Below are 25,945 nucleotides of genomic sequence, written 5' to 3' on the forward strand. Positions count from 1 at the left end.
TCATGCTTATGTAGCTGGCGGAAGACTGAAAAAGCTCATGAAGTTGTATAAAAGAAAATGATGGCACTAAGCATTTAAAATTAAAGTGCTGGTTCAAAAGACATATGATAAAAATATATTATCTGGCCACTAGTTCTAGCCTGAGGAAGGAAGTAATGATCATTCACTAATTCCATAAAATGACAGACATTTTCTACCTCTAAAGATACTGGAGCGAAAGACTGGCCCTCTGCTTAGGTTCCAGGGTAAAGAATGGAAGTGGGATGAAGTGTGCAGTCAACATGTGTCTGCTGAACAAGGATCCCTCGACGACTTTCGAAAACCTGCCTCCACACTCCAACCTACTGTCCAGATAAGAGGACTTAATCTTACTTATTAAATGTAAATAGCCTCAAACAAAATCCATTTGCCTTGTCAATAAATCTTGCTAATTCCCTAATTTGTTTGTTTTACACTTCTCAATATTATTAGATTTTGCCAGTATTTTAGGAAAGAACAAAAGAAAGAAAGAAAAGAAACCGAGAAGAAACTAAGAAAACATATAAAAAAAAGAAATGCATTAAAAAAAACCTGTCAATATACTTTTCAAATTTTATTTATTTATTTATTTACTGACAGGGGAGACGACCAACTCTCGCAGTCAGAAGCTGCCTCAGAAGGGAGACGTGGAGATGCTGTGCGTGGAGTGGGGGAGGGCCGCCTTGCCAAGGGTTTAGCTGCATGAATCGCTTTAACTCTCTTACCTACTCCAAGTTCAAGAACTCCTTGGTGGTTTCCTTTCTCAGCTACTGTGACTACTACCGGCCTGCTACTTCCTCTTGGAGAACCGGAATTTCGTTTCCTTCAAGCTCTCCATGGTCCTGAAGCTCACGCTCCACTGCCTGGTCCGCAGATTTTACACATGTGAAATGCTACACGTTAAAGTTATTAGTATTGTCATATAAGAGGTGCCCAAGAAAGCATAGCTATTTATACCGCTACTACAACATTTAATTGATAATATAGACCATGTCTAAAAATAAAGGGTAATGGCTTAGATTATTGGAAGTATAAATCTAAGTAATAAAATCAACCATAAATAAAATCATAGAAAGGACTGGCAGATGATGATTACTCATTCATATTACAGTTATTAAGCACTCACCTAGTGCTTATCTGTGGCAGGCACTGTTCTAAACGTTTTAAAAATGTTAAGTCAATTAAGTAAGAGAAGATCCTGTATGTGTAAAACAAGAAGGGTATACTACAAAAAGAACATTCATGTTACACTAATGAGCTCAAGAAAAACACAGTGTGTAAGTTTCATATTGCTTCTCTAACATTACCACAAGTTAGATAACTAAAGCAATGTAAATTGATTAGCTTACAGTTTTGGAGATCAGAATTCTAAAATGGGTCTCCCTGGGCTAAAGCCAAGGTATTAACAAAAGTTGTATTTCTTTTGGAGGCTCCAGGGGAAAAATTTTCCTTTATGTTCCAGCTTGTAGAGGCTACCAGACTGCTTGGCTCCTGGCCTGTTCCTTCTTTAAAGTTAGTAGTCAGATCTTCTCTGACCCTGACTCTCCTGCCTTCGTCTTTCACTTGTAAGTACCCTTGTGATCATGCTATGCCCACCCAGAAAATTCAGGACAATCTCCCTACATTATGATCCTTAATATACTCACAACTACAAAGCCTCTTTGCCTTAAAAGGTAACATATTCACAGGTTCCAAGGGCTAAAATACGGGTATTTTGAGTCAGGGAGGTGGGGGCAGGGAGGTATTATTCGGCTTACCACACATGGTCAGTTTTGAAGTAATCAGAGAAATATGATAGTTTGCTTAAAAAGGGAAATATATAAATATATAATATATAATATGTAATATATGTTACATATTGTTATGTATGAGTTATATATTGTGTAAGTTATTATTATATCATTATACTATTAATAATACATAATAAATAATAGTAATTACTATATATTATTATATATTTTATATTGCTATTATTATATATTATTACATATAGAAAGGTGATTCCTCTTTCAATCATTTTATTCTTTCATAAAATACTTAACTAAGTACCTATAAAACAAGATAACTATGGAAAACATTTAATAGTCAAGCCATGGGAACCATATCAGACTACATAATTATTTAATAGGGACTTAGGGTAAGATAGTAAATATATGTGCCAACAATTGTTCTGGATGATGCTTGCCTCTAGAAATGGAGTACATTTGGGATTGAGAGAGAGAAACTTCCTAGTGAAAATTTCTAAATAGAATGTCTTCATGAAAATGTTATTTGGGGCACAGTATGGGAAAGCTCTGAAAAGGAGAATAATGAGGTCTGAGGAAGGGTCGTTCATTGGTCAGTAGTTCCAGAGATGAGGTCTCTAGGGCAGAGAATAGTCAGAAAACTATAGGAGGAGTAACTTAATAGTGGAAGTGCAAGATAGATAGAAAATTCACCAGCCAATCATATAATCATTCTTTGTATCCTCAGTAAATACTTAGAGAAAGGACCTCTGATCAAGAATATGCTTCTGAGTATCAGAAATGGGGATCATAATCATTTCACTCAAATATTTCAGAGTATGTGACTTGGAATAACATCTCTGGAGATACATTTATAAAGTCAAATAATTTTAGTGCAGCAGCCTAAGTATGTTTACAATGGGAAGCCCATGGGAATTCATGTTCAAGAATGTTCACTGCAATAGTTTATCATAAGGAAACACTGGAAATATCCTAAATATCTATAAGAAGAAAAGAGATAAATACATTTTGGTATATTTAATCAATGAAAAATTATACAATAATTAAAATGAATAAAGAATATGCAAACATGTATATGAATACATTTCAAATTATATTGAAAATATTTATAAATTACATATACAGTTTCATTCATAAATGGAAAATATTTTTAGCAATCCAAAAAGCACTACATTTTACTTTTAGACCTATACCTCTTTGTCAATATATACCAAGAATATAAAAATCTGTATGGAATTCAATTTCCAAGTTCACAATAATGGTTATATGTATGGAGCAAGAAAGAAATCTGAGTTTTTAATTGTATTCATTATATTTGATTATAACTTTTTATTATATAAAGTAAAAGGTACCTTAGAAAGTACACAGGTCCTAAGATGCCAATTTAATAAACTGATGTAAATAGAATGCAACTATGTTATCATTATCCAGTTCTGTTTATTGAACATACAAACTTGGAAGCTATCTCATCTGTCCTGTCTTATCAGCTATTTCAATAGCAATATGGGAATACAGAAGACAATGGAACAGTGTCTTTAAAATTCTCTCAAGATCATTTCAACCATTCTCCTTATTCACTAGAGGTTTGTTTTGCTTGTTGTTGAAATTATTTGCTCTATTGTGTCTAGCTTCTTTCACTAAAGTTTATTAATGGTTTAGAAGATTTGTGCTTGCTGTATTTAATAGTATTTTGTTAATGTTCATTGTTTCATAGGATTTTAATCTACTGCAGATTAATATTCATATATTCATTTATTAAATCATTATATTGCTAATGGATACTTATGTAAATTCCAGTCTATGTCTATTATAAATATGTTCCTAGGAATATTCATGTCCATATATTTTGGTGAACATAGATTCACATTTATTTTGATTATACAAATATAATTTACATATATATAACAGTGAATTTCCTCATTATAGGGTATATCTGTTTTCAGACTTTGAACATATACAAGCTACAACATTGTTACAATAGCAGACAATGAGAGTTTCAGTTGTTCTGCATCTTCCCCAACACTTAGTATTATCAATCTTTTAAATTTTAGTTATCTGGGAGGTCTCAAAAAATTAAAAATAGAAATACCAGGGATGCCTGGGTGGCTCAGTCAGTTAAGCATCTGCTTGACTCATGTCATGATCTCATTGTTTGTGAGTTTGAGCCCTGCACTGGGCTCTGTGCTGACAGCCAGAGCCTAGAGTCTGCGTGGGATTCTGTGTCTCCCTCTCTCTGCCCCTCCCCAGCCACTTTGTCTGTCACTCTCTCAAAAATAAAGAAACACTAAAAAAAATAGAAATACCATATGAACCAATAATTCCACTATTGAGAATTTACCCAAAGAAAACAAATCACTAATTTGAAAAATAATGGCATCTCATTGTAGCTTTAATTTGTTTCCCTAATGAACAAAAAGATTGAACATTTTAATAAGCTTACTCTCAGAATATCACCTTTGTGAAGAGCCTGCTCATCAACCATTATTCTGTATTATTGTATTTTATTTTCAAAATAAATCTACCAGTTAGACAGAAAATTGTGATTCACTAACACTAGTGGGAGAAAGTAGAATATTTGCTTAGCATTATTTTTAGTTTTAGTCATGTCTGAAATGATTAATGTTTCATAAAAAAAATACACATGGAAATCAGAAATTAAAATGGAATCTGACAGAACTTATACTTCTAGACAAGATTGGATAGTAGGGACTAGATTCAATCTCTTGCCTAAAAAAATTAAAAAAAGAAAAGGGGAAAGAAAGAAAGAAAGAAGGGAAGAAAAATGAAAGAAGTAAAAAGAAAGAAAGAAAAGAGTAAAGCAAAGCTATAGGTATCACAAATAGCATGTTGCAGGGCAAAAATAAACAGAGTGAGGATCAATACTGCCTTACAGACTGGCTGAATCACTTTATGACTGCAGTGCTAGCTAGCTCTTGGGTTCTCTCTATACCCTGAGTTCTTGTATATGCTACCTTCCCTGTACTTTCAGAGTAAAAGTGCCCTTCTGTTGCTAGCCCCCTAATGTTAAACTCTCCATTATTCTCTTTTCCCCTTACCCTATCCTTACCCCTTTAAAAGCGTGTATCTTAAGCTTTCCTCAATTATTCTGACTATTCTATTTATTTCCTGTAGAGAATATAAGCAAAGACTCTAGGCCATAAAAGATACCAAACAGACGTTTCCATAGTTGATATAAACCTTTATGGTTATTTAAGCTTGATTTTTCTGATTAAAATAATCAAAACCATTTTTTGAAACTGTGTTTTCTCTAGGAAGAGAAAAAAATATATAGCCCAATGAAAGATTTGTCTCTGCTTTGTGTGAGCAGAGATTTCCAACTAATTGGTGTTTTGCAAAATTTCTTTGGGTAAAGTGGAATCTGCCTACGTAGTTTAGTTGAAAAATTTCAAAATACTTCAAGGGATACAGTTCAGTTACTTATATATAATGTAAAATGGATGTGATGTAAAAGAAAGGGTTGTGAGAGAAGAGCACGAGTCAAGCTCATGCTTTTGAATATGGTATCATTAAAAATTCAAACTGAAGCATTTTAGTAATTTTGTTTAACCTTTTTAGCCACTGCAATTTTGTGTGTGGCAAGGGAGCTTTCTCATGACAGAGAAGAGAAGAACTAGTTCACAGCAAATTTTACAAATTGCTTTAAAAAGGTCACTTATGTCTTTATACTCTTTTAAATCTATATTCAGAAAAAGAATATAATTGTCAATCAATTTTTCTTAATTTCAATTATAGCATATAGACTTGAATTGTATGTATGTAATTACTCTGTGTCTTAGAGTTTCTTTCAATTATTTTCTAAACTAAATTTTACATACCAAGTTCTCTATAACATCTCTGACTGATTCTTTGCCAGTGATTGTCTTATTGATAAATTATAGCTATAGATCCTTTCCAGGCTCTGCTATTGTAGAAAAATTCCTGTGCTTTAGGGCACTATTACTAAAGGTTGAAAAGACATTCAGCATAACAGTCTTTAGTTATAAGGGAAGGAAGGAAGGAAGGAAGGAAGGAAGGAAGGAAGGAAGGAAGGAAGGAAGGAAGGAAGGGGAAAAGGAAAGGAAAGGAAAGGAAAGGAAAGGAAAGGAAAGGAAAGGAAAGAAAAGGAAAGGAAAGGAAAGGAAAGGAAAGGAAAGAGGAAAGGAAAGGAAAGGAAAGGAAAGGAAAGGAAAGGAAAGGAAAGGAAAGGAGAGGAGAGGAGAGGAGAGGAGAGGAGAGGAAAGGAAAGGAGAGGAAAGGAAAGGAAAAGTGTTTTTAACTCATGCCTGTAAGCTGAATACAGGGCTAAGCTTTCTAGGAAAACAATCATTAGAAGGATTTTTTTTCTTACAGAATGACAAAATTAACCTTCCATGGAAAGAAGAAGAATGAATCAATGAACACAAACATATTAAACATGAAGCTAACCTGGACTTTACTACATGATGTGTGTATAAAGGGAGGGAAAAATAGGGGGCAGAGTCTATATCTCAGCTTGGACTAGTTAAAGATATTCATTTCTTCATGAATGTGGAGAATTCATGTTAATACTGGTAACCATGCTCATTCTATCTATAGAATCACTAATAATTCAGGGTGAGCATGACAAATGCTGTGATAGAAAAATCACTAACTTCTATGTAAAATTCATCATTTAATGATCTTCTAATTTATAGTTACTTATGTTCTGAACCCAAATGCTTCCTTTGTGGTCTTCAATTTTATCCCTTATGACATACATGCATTGAATCAATGTAGACTTTCTTCTAAAAATCAATGGCGTAGTATTTGAATGTTGCAAACAAGTACCAAAATTTCTTTCATTTTCAAGTAAAACAAGAGACATCCCTTGTGGCACTGTAGATTATTTAAAAGGACAGACTCTGGCACCATAGTGCCTTGATTAAAATCTGGGCACCTCTCCACTTATTAGCTATGTGGCCTAAGGCAACACAATAACTTACCTGATGAATCTTCTGTAAAACGAAATTAGTAAAAATGCCTACATCTTAGGGTTGTTATCACTTGCAAAATACTTAGGATGGTACTAAATACACAACCATGTAGAGTGGGTGCTAAATACATGTGTGTTAAATTATTTTGAATTTCCTTATCAGACTCTAGTGTATCTCAGTTCCTCATATATTGTGGTGCTTAAAATTGATACTTTTGGCATGGTTGGGCAAATGTGGTTCCTTTATTTTTTCTAATTATGTTCCTATTCCAATGTCAGATGTGGTCTTCTGTTTTGGAAATGGCATCCACATTTTGAATATTGAACAAGCAATAAAAATCCTAATGCTCTGTTGCTGCTAAACTATGACTCTTTCACTCTGAACTTAGAAATTTACTTATTTGACCTCAAAAAGAGGACTTACATTTTCCCAACACATGCATCTTTATTTAACCCAAATGTCTTCAATAAGGGTACAGATTGATTCACTTTGTGGATTAATTATCTGTGTAAACATTAGTTCTGTTCACTAAATTTTCCTGAGTCCCTTCCTTCCTGACTACTGCACCTCCCTGCCTTACTTCGGCCAATATGATGAGAGTGGAAAGTGAGTGTCACTCCTTGGTATCAGCTCTACCTCATGCTCTTTCTTGGTTACTTGAGTGAGGACACACTAAAGAATGCCACAGCTCATCTATGATAAGAATTGAGCATGGGCACTAACTAGACCTTTCAAGTGGTTGGATAATGCAGATTCTGGGAGTCTAAGATTTTACTCTGCATGTAAGTTGCTAAATTAGCCCGCTACACTTTTATATATATATATATATATATATATATATATATATATATATATATATATATATATTGCCAGAACACAAGACTCCTGCCTCAGAGGAACAGATCACTTCTTACTTTCAGCAAACTCAGCAGCCAGAACTATCTCCCCACTTCCTACAAGGCAGAGGGATGGGGATCAGTTGTTTACTTGTTGGTGCAGGGAGTTGAAATACAGGAAACATAAAATTGGCATATTCTTTTTATATGGTACATCTGGACAGCCAACTATTTCTTCCTTCAGAGAATGAGATCTTATCCATTAAGTAATTCTGTCTCAGGGGAGAAGGGGAGGGAGACTCTAGGTTATTATCTTTAGAGTATAATCAAGTGTGTGAGGAGAGTAGAAGAGAAGAGTTTTCATCTTCAAATCTCTCTGGAAGGATACACTATTCTAGCTTCCAAGATATGTTTGCCTATCAACTATGTTCTTAGCTCAAATAGCCAGAACTGCATGCTCATGGAGAAATCCCTGGAACAGTATCTTCCAATATTACTGTGATTTGGGGGTTGTTTTTTTTTGTTTTTTTTTTTACCTACTTAAAATCCAAATTTCACATAGCCCACACATAAGAATTATTTTTTTTCAGGAAAGAAAAACTCTATGACATACCTGAAAAAAGAAAAATCTTCATTTTAATAATCTAACAATTTATGAGCCACATATATGAACACTCACCTTGGCATATAAAAATTATTTTATTTTATTTATTTTTGAGAGACAGAAATAGACAATGTGAGCAGGGGTGGGTCAGAGAGGGAGACACAGAATCTGAAGCAGGCTCCAGCTTCTGAGCTGTCAGCACAGAGCCTGACATGGGGCTCGAACCCATGAACTGTGAGATCATGACCTGAGCTGAAGCTGGACACTTAACTGACTGAGCCACCCAGGCGCCCCTCACCTTGGCATATAAAATAAGGTATTTCAGAGGTGGATGATTAGGTACTTAGATGTGGCCTCTTTTCCACACACATGCACACACCCCAAAAATAAAGCAAGTCTGTATCTAGCAGAGGTTGTTTAAAGGAGTCTTAAAGTCTTGTTAGTCATTTTTATACTGGCAATGGGTAAATTAGATCAAAATGCACTTGCTGTAGTGTAAGAAAAATTAAAGGAGTTATGAAAGCTGTCCTTGTAAAATAGTTCTGATTTTTTTTTTTTTTACCTTTAGGTAACTGGATAAGCAGCAGCTAGAAGTGGATTTAGTTGTGAAGAAATTTGAAGCAGGAAATATCCCTTTAAGAAATATAAGATGCCCTAAATTTATTTGAACACAGGACCTTTTTTTTCTCACAGAGCACTTATTAAGATCCTATTGAAATACTGTTCAGATGAAAGAAAGTACAAAGCACTAATTGGCACAACCAGATAGAATAATCATTAATATAAAACTCTATTTGGAAGTACTGAAATAAAGAACATATTTTCAATAAAAATATCCTCAGGATTCAAGATAAGTCATGCATAGTGAGATGAAGCTCTTCACTGACTCCGACCACATGATTTCCTCCATCAAGTACCTGTTCCCCCTCTAATCTCTCTTTTTCACTTGTAAGATGTATGCTGTCACAAAAATATTATGATTTCAAATCTGACGATCTATGCTAATTTCATGGTCAAATAGATATCAGATATAGATGTTTGAAATACTTCCCTGTGTTAGTTATGATTGACTTGCACTCAGATTTTGTGCCCGTCTGCTTCAAGTACGTCTTCCTGAACCAAAAAGTTCTAAAAGCTAAAAACTGCATTTCCCAGAATACTCTGCAATGAAGATACTGGTTGATCTGGTTGGATCAGATTACAGATTGCAGAATACTCCCCAAGGAAGATACTGGTTGGAAGATACTGATTGATAACGTCAATCAATTTTGCTAATTAAATGCAATCATGTAAGATTAGTAAGGCAACTGTGCTTTTCCTGATCCAATAATGACAAGGACAGGATCTAGATAAACCGTCTCTCAACTTTACAAGAAGTGAATGATCGAACATCAGAATGTGAAGACTGGCACCACTGGTACCACAAAACCTACAAGCTATAAACTGAGCAGTAGGACAATATTGGAAAAAAACAACATATACCATACCAAAGCTGCAGGGAGATGGTCTCTGATGAATCCTGAACAATAACCTCTTCTGTTCTCGTATGTTAAAATAACTGCTTCCTTCTCTGCTCCCACAGCCATATAATTTGCACATAAATCATCATTGTAAAACATTTTGGGCAATACAGGATACTTTAGGGTAGGAGATTATTTTGATTTATGCTAATCAAGGCAGTGCTGCACAGAGCACATATAGGACAAAAGAGCAGATACAAATTCCAAAGTAAGCTAGGGTGTTCTTACCAAGAGAGAGTAAATGGATACTGGGTGGTCAAAAAAAAATTCATTACACTATGTTGCAGCTGAAGATTTTCATAAAATTGTACTCTATATTTTTCTTTTTGGCTTGTATTAAAAAAAATCTTTACTGCAATTCTGCATGTATTAAGAAATGATAGAGATGTCACTTACACAGAGAAGCAGAACTGGTAAAAAATAGAATCAGGTCAAATTGTGAAAAAGAGATAACCACATAGCATAGTTGGTACTGACAGTAGAATTGAGACACAACAATGAACGGTGTTTGAGGTATTGCCAGTATTTTAACATGTATTGTATAGCATAATTTAAATCTCTGATTAAAATGGATGTGTGTAGACCCTTCAAGCTCCTTCTTATAAGACTGTGTCTTAGTTCTTCTGAACTACTATAACAGAAATATCAGAGACAAGGTGGGTTATAAACAATTTAACTTTATTTCTCACAGTTTTGAAGGCTGCAAAGTCCAAGATCAAGATGCCAGCAGATTTGGTGTCTGGTGAGAACCTGCTTCGTGGCTCACAGATGGCCATCTTCTTGTGTCCTCACATGGCAGAGGGAATGAGGGAGCTCTCCTGGTCTCTTTCTTAAAAGCCATAATCCCATTCAGAGGGCTCCACCACCATGATTTAATCACCCCTACAAGTCCTACCTTGATGTATCATCACATTGGTGGTTTTTATTTCAACACACAAATTTTGTGGGGACACAAATATTCAATCTATTGCACTTGTCTTCTGTTGATTCCGATGCATTGCCAACTCTAATGAGGGACTTATGTTCCAATTATGTATTTTACCAGTAGAACATCTGGCATCTGTTCTGATATCAGAATCTAAATCTTATTTGTTTTCAAAAAAAAAAATCAGAACAGCTTAACCTCAGAAAGAATTCTTAAGAAGCTGCTTCCTCTGAAAATCAAAAGGGCAAGTATTCATGGGTCTAATTCATCTATATACGGTAAAGTTCACGGTCTCTCTGGGCTGAGAACAAGAGCTGACAACATGATCTAACAGTCTCTGGCCTCTTCATGGGTAATTGTTATCTACCAGCTGATAATGTGTACTGAGAAGGGCAGCCCAAGAGAGCAAGGCTTATCTCAACCTGTCAGAGAGTCTTGGCATAGTCTTGATCCCATCATCACATTTATCAGCCATGCCAGTAATAGTATTCATAATTTCGAGAGAAATTTAAAAAGAAGTGAGAATACTCTTTTCCTAATCCACCTAGTTGGTCAATAATCAATTATCAAAAAAAATACAGAAACTGATATGAAGAATTTGAAGCATTCTTATTTGCAGCCATTCTCAGGATAACGAGTAGTTCTGAATTTGACAGTGGCTTGTAGTATATATAGTTTGATAACTTTTTTTAAATCTTAAAACGCTTAGTAGCATTCTTTGCACATATATTCCTATGTGACTGGACAGTCAAAGAAAAAATTACGCTTCCTTAAGAGACCTTCTCTTTTCAGGTTAACCAAAGATTTATTTTGTCATTGTAGTGTTGGTTTTCTTACTTATTGCTTTGTTTCTTCACAGCCAACTATGAAGTTTAGTAGTTTCTCTTAGATAAAATTAAATCTGTCATTCTGTAGGCATTTGTACTTTGGGAAGATAAAAACAAACACTCACAGAATTTTATTAAATTGTGTCCCAAGTTCTATATTAGAAACCTACTAGAGGCTGCTTATTTTTACAAAGTTTTGTTTTAAAAGATATCTATCACATAGAGGCATTTGAATTCAGGTGTCCAAATCAGAAACCTGTTTTTCCAAATCCCATAATACTTTGCACGCATTGATATCTCAACAGTGATCACAATGAATTATAACAACCTGGTAGGAAGTCAGTCTACCCCATTCCCAACCTTTAGACTCTATACTCTTGGAGGGCAAAATTTATGTCTGATTCATCTTTATATTCCTAATGCCTATGGCAGTGATTAAAGCATAATAAATCCTTCAATACTTTTAAAATAAAGACTTGAACACAACATTCTATTTTTTCTTCCATCTACATATTCATCAAGTGTTCAATACACAATTTCATGAAAACTTGAAATATCCTCTGATGACATAATTTTAAATGTCCTAATTTTATTTCTCTTTTTACATAATTTTACTTATCTTCTTGTTTATACTTCCAAGTGGTTTTATTGAGATATAATAATATATAATTCATGGCGTTTTCTTTTTCATTCTCTTTTCCACTGGACATACTGTTTTGAACTTACCTTTTTTTCATGTAATAATATATCTCAGAGATCTGTTCATATCAGAACATAGAGGAGTTTCACAAATTTTTAAAAGCTAAATAATATTTCATTACATGAATGACAAAATAAATCTAACAATTCACTTATGGATTGCTTTTTAGACACTACCCCTAGTTGTGTGTTATAGCAGACAATACTATGAATGAATGAAATTTTACAGATTTTTTTTAATATATGCAATACAATACATAAAACAAATCTTAAAATTATAATCACTGGGTCAAAAGTACATTTGTACTTTTAACAGAGGTTGCCTGTTTACCTTTCATGCGGATTGAGCCAATTCACCCTCCTGTCAGCAATGAATGAGAGTTGAGAGTTCTTAGTGTTTTATTTTTATTTTTGAAAGCGAGAGAGACAGTGTGAGCAGGGGAGGGTCTGAGAGAGAGGGAGACACAGAATTTGAAGACAGGCTCCTGGCTCTGAGCTAGCAGCTGTCAGCACAAAGCCCAATGTGGGGCTCGAACCCATGATCCAGGAGATTGTGACCTGAGTCAAAGTTAGACACTTAACTGACTGAGCCACCCATGTGTCCCAAAATTTGACAGTTCTAAGCATCATTGCCAACAGAGTAAGTTACCAAAATTTTGAAATTTTTGCTAATCTTATAGGTGAAAATGATATTTCAGTGTAGTTTTAGTTTATATTCTTTTCTAATAAATGAGATTTAGGGATCTTTTCATATAGTAAAATGTCTTTTCCTTGTGTTTTGAGTGTTTGTCCATTTTCCCATATTGTTAGAAGGTGGCTATTATTTTGCAGGTGATCTTTCTATAGTAGATAAAGGACCCCTGCTAATTGATGTCTATGACAATGTACTATAAATAATTTCCCTGCTTATAATTTTACACCTGACTTTGTTTATGTTGTTTGTATGTGGTAGTTTACATATATATTTTATTCTCCTTGATCTATCTATATGTGTGTGTGTGTGTGTGTGTCAAAATCAACTGTTCTCAGAAGTTTAAAAACAGTGTTCAAAAATTATTGAATCACATTGTACTGGAGTTTTTATGGCCATTATGTTTGAATTCAATGGTATATAGTACTCCTTGTAGTTGTAAAATTTTACCTAAGAAGGTATTTGCCTAATAGTAAACCATAAATACTGTAGACATTTTAATGAAATGGCATTTAAGTCCGTATAACAGAATATTATTAAATAAATGGAAAATATTAGCATGAAAATTTAATATGAAAACCTGAATTAAATATTTTAATTTTTTGATGGTCAATTATCCAAAGTTCAGAAAGAATAAAAACAATCATCGCTGTAAATCATAACTTCACCAAACTTGAGCATCTTATTGATTTTATTTTTCCTTTGAATCCAATATAGGTTTAAAATTATTCTAAAATCAAAAGAAAGATGTGCTTGTTGCTGCCACTGTTATATTTATAGAACAGCATGCTCCTTAGGCCTTTTAAGTTGCAATAGCCACAGATACATTAAGTCCTCCATAGAAAAGGATATAGGAGACCCTGGGAAGGGGAAAGGGGGGAGAGGAAAGAGTTGGAGAGAGGGAGTGAGGCAAATCATGAGAGACTTTTGAATGCTGAGCACAAACTGAAGGCTGAAGAGGAAGGGGGGAAGGGGAAGAAGGGTGATGTTCATAAAGAGGGGTACTTGTGGGGAAGAGCACTGGGTGTTATATGAAAACCAACTTGGTAATAAACTATATAAAAAACTAAAAAAAAAGAGAAAATAATGTTGTTTTAGGATGCCTGTGAACTATAATAGAAACCAAGCATAGTCTAGCAATCTTTCCTTCCAGTGGTGTCTGTGAAATACCTCTGGTTATTTTCCTCCTAACTCCTCATCCTCTTTGTGTTCCATTCACCAAATTATCGTTTGCTAAGTCATTTCCTTTCTCCTACTGGGCCAAAAATTCAAGGTACTAATGGGCTATGGTACATACAGTGCCCCCTGGTGGCCAAACTAGAACTTCCTTCAGGAGGTGAAGAAAATGCAGACGGGAAAGAAAACTGGAGCAAGACTAACCAAGCATATTCTTTACAAGTTAACTTAAAATACCTAGCTGCTCTTGTTCTGTCATAACTATCACAATTGATATTCACATTAAACATGAAGATTCTTCTTCAAATTTGTAAAAAAAGGAAGTTTATATTTCTTCATATCCTCAAAACCAGCTCTGCTCATTTAAGGGTAGATTATTAAAAAAAGGTGGAGAGAAAATCATTAACACACATAGATTAAAAAAAATATATACATATATATATTTGCTGCCATATCAGATTATATTAACTGGGATTAAAGATAAAAGAAACTAAAGGACACTAAATTAAAAATAAGTAGGTTGATTGATGGAACAGTATTTTCCCTTGTTGAAAGAGTAACTTACTGTTTTAATTCTTGTTGTAAATATTTGTTTAGCTCTGGCAGCATTAGAAAGAAGCACTATCTCTCTCTGTCATCAGTGAATGCTGGCCACATATAATTTACTGGTCAGAAGATATGCATTATGCTATCTGGAGATACTCTGTGCCTGTTCATAATGGTGTTATCTTTCTATTTCTCTCACACATACATATACACACACAACAACTGGAAGTATCACTTTACCATGTAACAGTAGAAGATACACTATTACATGAAATTACATTAAAGAATACTATCATATCACTTTTCCTGCAACATCCCAGCATAATGGAGTCCAATAAAGCCAGATTTTTTAGTCGTGACTAGGCACTTATAAACAAAGGTAGATTTAGTAAAGCAGAGATTTAGTTCCACCATCCTCTGAAAGTTTCATGCCTAAATTTTCAAGTATTATATTTCAAATAGAACCTACTGTTGTTTACTTTCCAGCCTTTTTTTTTTCCTGGACCATTTATTCTGTATATACAGAACTGTATTAAAAAAAACTGAGTGGAATCTCCCTTGGAAATACAGCAGGCGGTATGATTAATATAGAACCATGTGGTGAACATGTTTCTATATTTAAAAAGAAATTCTATCTTCTGAATTCATAAAAATATTTTAGTTTCTAGTATTAAGTGGAAATTTATTTTTAATTATTATGCTTCAAATATTGATGAATTATTTTTAGAATACATAAGAGATTAGGTATCGTTGAGATCTTATTATCAACATTTACTATTAAATTGGTATGTAAAGTTCTAGTAGAGGAAAGGTTGAAAAGAAATAAAATCAAACCAGCTCAAGATCAGCAATATAAATCTATGAACAATCTCCAAAGTTATTTTCAGAAACCATTCTAGGAAGATATACCAAATTCTATAGTTTTCACAATGAAGTACTGCGTACGGATTCTGAGGAAATGTTCTAATAAACTTCAGGTGAGTCCTATGTATGTATTTCTACTTGAGGCAAATACCAATTAAGTGTGCTTTAAATGCAAACTGACTTTTCTTTTAGTGGAAAAGGTTAAAGGTTTTAAGAAATACCACTTCACCTTCTATTCTATTAAACAGGATGATGAGTTCCTAGGGCACTTGGAGAAATAATCCAAGCTGGAGAAGATTTTTAAATGACCAGGAGAAAATTAAAAAGAATATACAAAAGCTTATATCATAAAATAAAGAAGTACATAGCACGAAGGAACAGAGAAGCAATACTCACATAATGCAACAGGTAAAGAACTTGCATACAGCCACCAGCTCCACAAAAAAAGTAATTAGATTCCTCCAGTATGTAGTACAACTCCACAAAGAAAATGCTAAAGTAAAAAATAAATAAATAAATAAAAGTATATTAAAGTATGAGTAGGTGTGTTCAATGACTCCTTCTGGAGGAAGATGGGATTTCTTCCTAGAACATGTATTCAAGTTGTGGCACAGAGATTCCCATAACTAATCAAATCCTTTCTGGATATCTATAAGAATACCTGACATGTTTAAATGAAATACAGAATGAATATCTAAGTAATTTGAATACCTGAATAGAAATCAGAAAATGTTAATTCTTGGCATTTTACTATCTCCTCTCAGTCTGTTTTTATTAAATATATATAGGGATATGAGAAATTGTTGTAGTTTAACAAAATAGTATTAAGAAGAGAAGAATATTTGCTTTTTCTATATCATGCTAGTGTAGTAGGTTGAAATGATGTCATAGACTAGATCTAAAGTCCCTAATATGCTAGAAATTCCTTCATGTGGGGAAAGTGCTTTAATATGATGTTTAAATTCAGAAAAGACTGAAAAAGTATTACATGGAAACAAAAAGAGCCAGGGTTTGGAATTTGGAGGTAGATTATAACAAAGAGATGAAATGGAAAGAGAAGAAAGAAATAGGTCAATAATTAGATAAGATGTTGTTACTCTCAAGAAAAATGACCTATAAGAAAATTCTAATGAAAGTGTGGTGAGTGAAATAATAGTCTATCTATTTATAATTATTTGAATTGCCTGATACAAATATCATGACAATCACATTAATAATTTCATCAAGATTTTCTAGTTATATATAAAAAATTCCCATTTATGAAGTGTTTGTGCAATTGATTTTAGGGTTAAAACTTCATAAATGCAGGCTTAATCTCTCATCAGTGGAATGAAAGAAAATAGTTGTGGTAGTGGATAATTCACAATTTGTATCTTTTGGGGGAATCAAAAACCCAGATGTGAACATGACAGTGGCTGGACCTTATAATATCTTGCAAAAGAACTGAACATCCTGAGGAAAGTGTACTTAGAAGCTTGAGCCAATTATCATTTAAGAGTCTTTTGATTTTTTTAGTCACACAGAATGACTGTTTCACAACAAGAAATACATGTCTAATTAATTCAGCAGTTGTTAATTTAGTCTCTACTATGTGGAAAACAATCTACTAGGCACAACTATAAATAAGAAGGTCATGATCTTTACCCTCACAGGGTTTACAGTCAACTGGGAGAAACAGACTTGGGTCAAACATGAAACTAAATCATACTAATAAAATTTCAAGTTACATTAAAAAAAAAACTAAGAAGATGGTGTTTGAAAGCATAAATATTTTAGAGGTCAGGAAAGACTTCCCTGATGAACTGGACAATGCAGCTGAAATCATTTTCATTCTTTTCTCCTTAGAAATCTAATAGTTTCTCTATTCTCACTTTCAGAAAAAGAATCTGCCTACTTTTGATTGAGAAAACAGAATTACTCAGTAGAGAAATTCTATAAATTCTGCTTTACCTCAGCATATATACAAATACATATATACATATATGTGTATATAAGTATATGTATATCTATCCTTTCCTTCCTCAGGCACTAGAGATAAACTATTTATTCTTCTTTCAAAGACTAAATCTATAACTTGTGAACTAGAGTCTATTATTTCTTGACCAATCAACAACATCATATAGGCAATTTTTCTAATAAATTTCCAAATCTTACTTTTTCTTAGACTATTCCTTTTATGATATTTATGTACTGTTTACTTCGCTGTTTTGTCTCTACCAGAATAGTAGAAACACCACACAAAACTACTCAATGGGTTTTATTTTCCTTTTTGCTATGAACGCATTTTACCAATTCTCTCTACCTTCCATTTACTGAAGAGCAAGGAAAAACCGAAGGAGAAAGCACATGGCTTGCCCGATTTTGCCCTTTCCATCGATCTCATCATCACTTTCACCACAAGTGCTTGGCTAACACAGGGAAGTAACATGAGTATGAAAGGATATAATACAGTTTCTTGGTTATTTTTGTTTTTTAGGACACCATATCACTGTCTCTACATTCAAAGCAAATTCTAGTTGGAAAGGAAAGCATGGCCTCCCAGGGCTTTCGGTGCCCCACTTACTCAATCAGACATGTTGATATGGAACATGAGCATGCAACACCAATGGATGAATCATCTGTGGGAGTTCAGCAAGCCTCAAAGTGAGTACAAGGTAAGTTTATTACAGAAGCCAGAGATTCTGAGTTTTTGGCCTAGTGGAATTCTGTGCTTGTGGGGAATCTTAAGAGCTATGTATGAACAGAATGACAGGAGGCATGCATATTGTGCTTATCTCCTCTGCTCAAGCACATGATCCATTGTTCCTTCAGACTTACAAAACACAACTTGAAAGATAAAATTTTAAGAATTTCAAGACAGCAAAAATGAAGTATTATACCATTACAGTCCTTCTGAGCTTGTAGCCTGGTACAACTGCACGCTAACTCAGATGACCACTGCATCCAATCTGTCAGCAAATTTTGTTGGTTCTACCCTCAAAATATATAAAAAATCTTACTCTTTTTTACCACATCCACTGACACCAAACCATCATCTTTTACCTGAATTATCTCTCTATCTGATTAATTGGCCTCCATTATTACAGCCCTCTGTTTTCACATCTTCTCTTTAATATATTCTCTTCTCAACATAAGTGTGAGAGTGATCTTTTAAAAATTAAAACTGATCATGTCCTCTTTTCATTTAAAAGTTTTTAATGCTTTGCAATCTCCCTCAGAGTAAAATCTCATCCTTACAATAGCCGAGAAGGCTCTATATGATATGCCCTCCCTCTCATTTTCTCTATGACCTCATCTCTTCTACTGTTCTTGCCTTCCAATTATGCTCAGCTCTTGTGACTCTGCTTTCTTTCCTGCTCTTTGAGCATGCTAAGCGTACTCAAAGCTTCTGCCCAAGCTGTTCACACTGATATTCCATTTCAAAATATCTTTATGACTCACTTCCACAACTTCTTTGTACCTTTGCTCAAAAGTCACCCTCTCAGACAGGCTCTCTCTAACATTTTTTAAATGCTAACAATCCCCTCTATCACACTTCATTCACCTTTTTTTTTATCTATTTCTAAAATGTTTACTGTCTTCTAAATCTAATATAGTTTACATATTTTTATTATAATAATATTAACACCACATGGACAATTTTTATCTATTTGGATGTTATATCTCTACCCCTAAGAATGTTGCCTGGTATATCAGGTATTCTGTATACTTACTGAATGCTATCAATAAATACACTTCTGATTGATTTGAGAAAACTTAACTATTATTTGTATGTATATGTGTGATAGGACCTGAGTTTATCAATGAGACTTTATAAATCACTGCTTGAATACAGAAGCTTAAAACTCAGAGTATTTTTTAAGAAAGCACATAAAAACTGTATAGGAAAAATTGCCCCAAACATTGTAGATCACAGAATTTTTTCTGACTGGATCTAGTCATATTCCCTCTAAAATAAAGCTCCTTAAAACTCACCAAAAAAAATCACTCATTATGGACAGAGTTTCTCCTTTCAAAACAGGGTAAAGGTGGTCATAATGGTCTATTTCCATCCATGTATATGTACTTAACATTTATCCTATTTTTAAACATTTACCATTATAGCATGACACCATCTATTTTATGTTCAAATTTTAACTCCTACAAAATGATAAAGAAAACAGCTTAGTTGATATGATACCTAGATTTAATTCCAGGTTATTGTATTTGTCAACTAGAAGTATACTTATTTGATATGAAACATATCAATATCATGGGCAGGTTTCAAAATTGTGGAGGGATGAGCAATATAATGCTGTTTGTAAATATATGTAATTTTTTTCTATGCATAAATCTTTATCTAATACTTCTACAATGGCAAACACTATAAATGGTAGAAGTTATTGAAGAATAGGATTATTATGTGTTTGTCATTTTTCTTCTTGATAAAATGCAAACTTGGTTTTCAATAAACTTTATTCTATTGCTGGAGCAATTAGGTTTGGGCCCCATCAAGCCATTTTTAGAATTTTTATTTAGGGGCACTTGGGTGGCTCAGTCGGTTAAGCGTCTGGCTTTGGCTCAGGTCATGATCTCATGGTTTGTGGGTTCGGGCCCCACGTCGGACTCTGTGCTGGCAGCTAGCTCAGAGCCTGGAGCCTTCCTCAGATTCTGTGTCTCCCTCTCTCTCTGACTCTCCCCTGCTCGTGCTGTCTCTCTGTCTCTCAAAAATAAATAAAAAACATAAAAAACATAAAAAAATCATATTGTCTTAAAAATAAAATTTTCTTGAATAATAAAAAGCTTAGAATACTTAGTCTGAGTTTTTTTGCTGAAACACTTAAAAATTCTAAAAATAATAATATTAGTAATTAATATTCAACTTCAGTGTATTATGAAAGATATTGTTTAAAAGAATCAACAGAACATTCAAGGAAAATATTGGGGACATCAGTGACATATTAATCTTTTCATTTCATCACATCACAGCACACAAATTAATGAAAGAGCAAGCCTGAAAATAATAAAGCAATGTTTGCAGCAAAACTTGGTAACAAGGATTCCTCCACAAACCCCCAACTATGTGTGTAAAGACAAAACACCAAAAACCCTGCATAGTATCAATATCTATTCAGAATGAAGGGGAGGAAATTAAAGGGTTTTCTGATAAACTGGACAGTATGAACAAGAATCTCAGAAAGCCAACAGGATGTCACCAAAGGACAAATCGGGCAAGGTGAGAACAGCAGCCAAAAAAGAAGTTTCTCCTATCAAATTGCACAGTAATGGAAGGCACAATATAAGATCCAGAGCAAGTGGCATAGTCTGACTTTGGGGAACTCTTGAAACTTCCACAAATTTATAAAAACTAATGTGGATCAAAGCTCATTCTAAAAACCCAGGAAAACCAATTTTACATTAAAACGAGTAGGAAAAAAATGTTAAAGTTAAATCCTTTTCAAAGTCACTCTGAGAAAAAAAGGCAAAGGCAAACGATATCATCCCCACAATGAAAGCATTCCAGAAAAGTATATCAACAAACAAATACAAATAGTATTTCACAATATGCTCAAAAATAAAATTAAAACACATTTTACAAAAACATAAGTCAGAAATAGAAAATCTCAGAAATAACAGGAAGACCTCAAGAAAAATTAAAATTTTAAAAACTGGAAAAGAAGACTAAATTAGAAGAAACACAAGAGTCACAATTTTTTTCAATAAAAAAAGCAACAGAGGACAGGAAAAACACAAAAGTTAAGCATAAAATAATGTTCAGGAAACAAAAATACATATATATTACAATTATATACTTCAGACACTATAAAATTCATATTATATACCTGAGAATATTGAGTTAAAATAACCAACACCAAGAAATGTTCTCATAAATATATCAATTTTTTTTTAAAATGAAAAAAATATTTGGTTATTTGGGAAAGTAGTATAAAAGAGTTAAAAGATAAAAAATTAGATTATCATCAGAGTTTTTTCCAACTTTTCTAATAATCTTTTTTTGTCTTTATACTTTCTACAGGCAAGTTTGCATACTACAAGAAAATAGATAAAAAAAATATTTTATATATTCCAAGAAAGAAAATGTGAGGCAAGATACCGCTGGGTGTTTAATAGTGAATAAAGTAAATTATAGACTATTCTAGTTCTTTCTGTGTTATTGAGAACCAATATTCTTTGTGTAGAAAAAAAGAAGGTAAAGACTACACATCTATATTCCCTAATGTTATCTTCATAAAAGGACTAAAAGCAATGATTAGCCAAGTAACAATGAGTATCCACACTACTCTTAAAAAGTGACTGTGCACTCCAGAAATTAAGACTTCTTAGAAAAATGGCCATCTCTAATAAATAAGTTACCAACTACTCGGGTCAAGAGAATAAAAATTTAGAAACCATGTTTAAGAAGTCTCCATTGGCCAAAGGCCTTGGATCTGGGTTGGATCAAGCCTCTGGATCCATGTGACACTCTGCAGGGATACAATGACAGGGGAATGTTAAGCAATAAATATGCAGTGAATATGCAATTGGCAAAATTCATGCTGTGGAAAATCCTACAGACCAAAGGCTTGACTCAGATCCTTCAACAGTTACAGGTAAGGAATATGATTACTTTAAGTAGGAAGGAAAAGGATTGTGGTGGTAATTGAGCATAAATGTTGCCAACTAGGAAAGCTGCAAAGTTATTTTCTTTGAATGAGTGGTGTGTTCCAATATTGGCTGCCTTATAATAATCATGCTATATGTATATATATTGTGGTGTGGTTTTCTGTTATTTTGTCATATATTGAAGTAAAAAGGTAACAATAAATTAACACTGACTGAGAACATGAGGTCATAGAAAGAAATAAAATATTCAAATAAATTGTTTTACTAATCAGGTACTACATGAAAAGGAATAAATGATACTTTATTATGATTTTTATAATATAAAAATATAGACATAAATATGTATTTCTTAACAGTAACTTTAATTAACATATACATACACATGAACAGCGATTGAAATTCAGGTAAGAATCATAAATTCAGAGTAGTGACTAAAAGTTCTGAGTTTGAGGATAAGCAAGTAATGTGGTAACACAGAAATTCTCTTAGGTTAAAATCTAAATCAATAAGCTAGTTTATTATCACAAAAAAAGCAAAAAAATATTTACAATTAAATGTATTAATTGACATGAATGCAGGTCATCATCAAGTTTAGAAAAATATCACAATATTATATAGGAAAGAAATGAATATGGAAAAGAAACACTACAGTCCAATTTTAGCAAGCACAGTAATAAACTGCTATCATCTTTCTTCTTTGCTATAGTTTATTTGAAAATAATAGTCTGCATAATACTCTACAGTTCGGAATATTGGTTAAGAATGACATTCAACTAGAGGAAAATTGATCAAAGAGCAAAATGAAATGCAGGTACAACCACTGGCATAGTAATGCAGATGAGACTTTACAGCTTCTTGAGTCTACTGCCATCCTAAACTCTGTAATATGCAATTATGTATTTTAAAAAATTAAATAAAAGTATTCCTCTTTGGGTTCCTGACACACTTGCTGTTAAACCACTGGTTTGTTTTGATTAGGTTTAGAAAGAAATGAGAAGCTAAGGAAGGTATTCCCCTATTACAGACTTTTTTCCTGATGAATTTGGGTAGATTTGAAAAAAAGATGTTCTTTGTGTATTCATAGTTTTAATTAAACATGATCTTTTAGTGCCCTGGCATTCAGAATTCTATGTATTTGACATATAAATATAACATACATGTTGACGTATAAATATTACAAACAGAAGCAGAGCTAAAGAGAAGAAATCAAGGGAAGAATTAAGATGGTAGACAAGTAGGGGACTGGAACTTCCCTCCTCCCTCAAGCACAGCTGTATTGAGGTCAGATCACTTGGAACACCCAGGAAATCAATCTGTGGAGTGGCAGAGGGATCTCCACAGGTGGAGAGAGACAGCTTGACAGGATTGAGTTACATGTATGTGAATTAGGGGAGATAAAATGGTATAGGCACAAAGGGGAGGGAACCCCTTCTGTAGAGAGACAAAAGAGAGAGCAAGAGACGCTGTGGAATTGTTGATATTGTGTTGTACAAGAGGAAAACCTCTCTGGACCACGAACTGAGGAACAAGAAATATGGAGAGTGCCAGTTTCTATTTTGCAAACAGCTTAGGGGCCTAAGATCCGAATTTTAAAGTGTGCAACCTTTTCTTCACCAGAGCCAGCCATGTGCATGTGCCTGGTGGGGAAGAAAGTTGGCCCCAGGGCACAGTAGGGATGTTGAGACACAACAGTCCTCTTCCTCAAGCACTGCGGGGAAGAGGGTTTATGGCCTCCCAAAAGAAAAAAAGACCATGAGGGCACCAGCAAAAGGCCTTTTATTGGCAGGGGTGAGTAGCCCTACACAATAACAGGGTCTGAGTGGTTCAGGGCCCTTTAAAACATCCGGTTTCGAATCCCAGCTGAGTGCTTAGGAGGAGCAGAGACTGTGGTGCGGGACAAGCAGGCCACCATGTTATTCTGTGAAGACTGCCTGAATAGCATGGTTTCAAACACCTGGTCCAGGGAGGAGACATTGGGTGTCACCATTTTTCTCCCCAGCACCAACACAGTGGTACTTCTGGGAGCAGAACAGGGGCCCCCAGTGGAGGTGGGACCTGCCTACACCAAATCCCACCCCTCCATGCCTAGCCACTGCTTATCTAAGGGAGCAAGACTAACACTGAGTGAACCAGAGGGCCTCTACCCTAGACCAGCATAGCCGCTGGTCCCAGGCATCAAAAGACAACTGTTTTGTGTTTTTATCTATTTGTCCGTGTTTGCCCATTGGTCTATAAGTCAGTTTGTTTGTTCTCCTCTTTTCTTACCTTTTTCTTTCTACCCTCTTCTTTTATTCTTTGGGAATCAGGCTCATGGTTTCTGATTTGTCTGTGGAAAAAAAAATACACACACACACACACACATATGTATATATGTATATACACACATATATATATGTATATAAAACAAATGTTATATGTATATATGTATATATATGTGTGTGTGTGTATATATATGTATGTTTCTCTTTTGTTTGTTTAATCAGACATTTTTATATTTGTTACACCTTTTGTATCTCTATTTTCCTTTCCCTCTCTCTGGATTAAGTCTATAGGGTTTTTTTTTTTCTGTGCCTCATCTTTTCTTTTTTTGCCCTTTAATTTTTCTCTTTGTATGGGATGAAGCTCACCGCCCCCCCCCATGCTTTTCTTGTTTCCAGAGTTACTTTAACAAACAAAGCACATCTGGTGGGAGGTGCAAACGCTCCACCACTGCAAGCAAGGAGAAGCTTTGCAGAGGGCTGACCAGGGGGATAGGGCAGGTAAAATGCAACAACAGAGAGCACACAACACACTTCAAAACATTTCCTGAAGTGCCAGGTCCTGGACAGTGAATGACCCCTTTTTAATATAGTAGTACTTGCAGGTGCAGGACAATTAACAAGCTATCAAAACACATGAGAGACAGAAACCTAGCCAAATTGATGAAATGTAAGAACTCTCCACAAAATAAGTTCCAGGAAGAAATGACAGCCATAGAATTGCTCAAAATGATATAAGAAATATATCTGAACAAGAATTTAGAATAACAGTCATAAGACTAGTAGTCAGACTTGAAAAAAAGCATAGAAGACAGCAGAGAATCTACAGCTGCATAGATCAAAGACGTAAAAAATAGTCACAATGAATAAAGAAATGCTATAAATGAGATCCAAAATATACTAGATAGAGTGACAGCTAGAATGGAAGAAGCAGAGGAGAGAATAGTTGAAACAGAAGGTAAAATTATGGAAAATGATGAAGCTGGGGAAAAAAGGGAAAGGGAATTACTAGATCACAAGGGGAGAATTAGAGAGCTAAGTGATTCCATGAACTAAAAAACTATCCATAAAATAGGAGTTCTAGAAGAATAAGAACAAGAGAAAGGGGCCGAATGTTTATTTGAATAAATTATAGATGAGAACATCCCTAATTTAGGGCATGGAATAGGCATTCAAGTTCAAGAGGCACAGAGAACTCCCTTCAAAATCAACAGAAACAGGTCAATGCCATAACATATCATAGTGAAACTTATGAAATACAAAGATAAAGAGTGAATTCTGAAATTATCTAGGGACAAATGGGTTTTAACCTACAAGGGTAGACACACAAGGGTAGTTAAAGAACATCTTACTAAAGAACAAATGAGAGGGGGGAGCCAAGATGGCAGAGAAGAAGGGAGCTCTGTAAACTCCCTCCGCACCATTTTTCGAACTGAGAGGGATATTACGTTCAACTGAGAGAGTGGAAGGAGAAAATACGAACTCCAGAGGGAATAGAACCTCAAAGATACCTGAGTGAGTGGGGGCGAACGGGGGAGATCCGAGGACGGGCCAGCCCGGACGGGCAGGGGAGGTAAGATCCCCAGCCCAACGTGGGGCAAGCGCGCAGCGCCCGAGAGACAAAGGGAAGAGACAGAGTCGGAACGCGCTCATAGAACTGTCTCTGGGGAAGAGGTATAGA

The 25,945-nt window shown here is 34.4% G+C and overlaps 1 long non-coding RNA gene across 2 annotated transcripts; it reads right to left on the reverse strand.

Moving 5' to 3' along the window:
- Positions 1 to 887: 887 nt before the first annotated feature.
- Positions 888 to 25,816, reverse strand: LOC115291039. 2 transcript variants are annotated; one of them, XR_003908378.1, is made up of 4 exons: positions 25,776 to 25,816; positions 24,272 to 24,332; positions 15,800 to 15,896; positions 888 to 911 (listed from the first exon to the last, which is right to left on the reverse strand). It is a non-coding gene; the product is annotated as an uncharacterized LOC115291039 (long non-coding RNA). The 2 variants fall into 2 exon arrangements; XR_003908377.1 differs by lacking the exon at positions 888 to 911 and adding an exon at positions 13,501 to 13,677.
- Between the last annotated feature and the right edge of the window lie 129 nt (positions 25,817 to 25,945).

Source organism: Suricata suricatta, chromosome 5, assembly GCF_006229205.1.
Source record: "Suricata suricatta isolate VVHF042 chromosome 5, meerkat_22Aug2017_6uvM2_HiC, whole genome shotgun sequence".
Classification (NCBI taxonomy): domain Eukaryota; kingdom Metazoa; phylum Chordata; class Mammalia; order Carnivora; family Herpestidae; genus Suricata; species Suricata suricatta.